The following is a 2,309-nucleotide window of genomic DNA, read 5'->3' as shown; positions in this document are numbered from 1 at the left end:
AGATTTGCAGATTTTGGAATAGTTAGAATGGGTGCCAGATTTTGGAATATCTGGAATTATACCATCAAAAAAATCAATCAATAAGTTTTAATAAATTGGAAAATATTTCCAAAATCTACCATACAAATTGAGAACGAAGTATCACATAGGGTTCTCCGCTGGAAGGAAATAGAGTCGGTTCACAATGAAGACCTGCAGTATCTCCTACTCCGCTGTGTCCATGGCAGCTAATTGCTCCATAAATTTGTCTTCTGTATTTAACATTCCGACAAGATCATACTCGCATACTCGCCATTCTCACCCTATAGTTTTATTCTCTGTGAAAACCGAAGAAAAGCTCCTGGCTCCTAAGAACAAACCCGCTATCAGTGGCACCGGATCTCAAAGTAATGATCTGAAATCCACGCCCACGCCCACTGCTACATTTCCCTCAGAATATCCTCTTAATGGCATTTTTTCTGCTTTGGCGGTGGTTTTATGCAATGCTGTGGATGATCTAATAAATAAGTTTAATGATAATCCGCTGAGGCCTTCCGTGGATCCAAGATTTGTGTTGGCTGGAAACTTCGCTCCAGTACAAGAGACTGCACCAGTGGCGTGCGACAAGATACAGGGCACTCTTCCTGCCTGCGTCGACGGTGTTTATATCCGCAATGGGCCGAATCCGAGATACGTCCCCCAGGCTGCCACCATCTTTTCGAGGGCGACGGAATGCTTCACGCCGTCAGGATCAAAGACGGCCGAGTAACGTTCTGCAGCCGTTTCGTCCGCACGCACAAATTCGTGCAGGAAGAGACGGCGGGACGCCGGGTGGTGCCCAACTTCTTTTCCGGTTTCTATAGCCTCGGCGCCGGATTGGCCAGGATAGTCCTGTTCATCGCCAGAGTGGCTCTCGGCCTCTTTAATCCCTTCAACGGCGCGGGATTGGCAAATACCAGTCTCCTGTATTTCAATGGCACACTGATGGCGCTCGAGGAATCAGATCTGTCGTACGCGATGAAGGTCACGGAATCCGGCGACATCGTCACTGTCGGCCGGTATGACTTCGACGAGAAACTCTTCCTGGCCATGACAGCACATCCCAAGATTGACCCCGAGACGCGAGAGCTTTTCGCTTTTCGTTGGCGTTTCATTCCTCCGTTTCTCAATTATTTCAGAGTGTCGCCTGCGGGAGAAAAAGAACCCGACGTCGGAATCCTGTCGATGTTGCAGCCGTCGTTTATTCACGATTTTACGATAACAAAGCAGTATGCCATATTTCCCGATACCCAGATCGTGGTGGACCCCATGAACATGATTGTCGACAGCGGCTCTCCCATGGGCTGCGACCCCGCTAAGGTCCCGCGGCTCGGCGTTCTCCCGCGCTACGCAACGAACGAGGCCGCGATGAAATGGTTCGAAGTCCCCGGCTTCAATTTCGTCCATTCGCTCAACGCGTGGGACGAGGGCGACGAGATCGTGTTGATTGCCGCCAATTTGCACCCGGTGGAGCACGTTCTGGAGAGAACCCATCTGGTCCATTCCACAGTAGAGAAGGTCCGCATAAATTTGAGAAACGGGATTGTATCCAGAAAGCCATTGTCTTCAAAATGTTTGGAGTTGGGCGTCATCAATCCTCGGTTCGTTGCCAAGAAGAACAGGTATGCATACATGTCGATAGGAGCACCGTTGCCTAAACTCTGCGGGGTCGTTAAACTCGACTTTGATATGGTGGAGGCGATGGCTGCCATGGAGTGCGTGGTTACGTCGAGGTCGTATGGCGAAGGTTGCTTCGGCAGTGAGCCGTTCTTCGTGCCCCGGAGTTCGGATCCAAATGCCGAGGAGGACGACGAGTACATCGTGGCTTTTACCCATAACGAAAGCACCGGGATTTCCAGTTTTCTGGTGATGGACGCGCAATCTCCGACCCTTGAAATCGTGGCCTTCGTTGAGCTCCCTGCCAGAGTTCCGTACGGCTTTCATGGCCTCTTCGTTAGCGATGCTGACTTGGCAAACCAAATCTAACTAGTCTCCGAGGTGTGTTTCAGAAATACAAATGACATTTATTGGTACAAGCTGGCATGGACTATTATCGTCAAGTTTTAGGACTATTCTGTCCAGTTTTAGGAATTTTTTGTTCCACTCGAGATCCCTCCCATAGGCATGTGTTTTGATTCTTCTATTGTTTTAATATTTTTGACCCTCCCATAGGCATGTGTTTTGATTCTTCTATTGTTTTTATATATTTTGATAGTGTCACTCTGTGCTAACTTTTGTTTTTGTATATTTTGATAGTTTCACTTTATGCTTTACCTCTAGATACCAGGAAT

The 2,309-nt window shown here is 48.3% G+C and overlaps 1 pseudogene; it reads left to right on the top strand.

Moving 5' to 3' along the window:
- The first annotated feature begins 220 nt into the window (after nucleotides 1–220).
- LOC149255856 (putative carotenoid cleavage dioxygenase 4, chloroplastic pseudogene) lies at nucleotides 221–2,004 on the top strand (annotated as a pseudogene).
- The last annotated feature ends 305 nt before the right edge of the window (nucleotides 2,005–2,309 follow it).

Source organism: Pinus tabuliformis, chromosome 7 (genome assembly GCF_031772625.1).
Source record: "Pinus tabuliformis cultivar Carrire ecotype Pingquan chromosome 7, CPIR1, whole genome shotgun sequence".
In the NCBI taxonomy this organism is placed as follows: domain Eukaryota; kingdom Viridiplantae; phylum Streptophyta; class Pinopsida; order Pinales; family Pinaceae; genus Pinus; species Pinus tabuliformis.
Note: the sequence above shows the minus strand (reverse complement) of the source record. Positions and strands in the feature narration are given on the sequence as shown.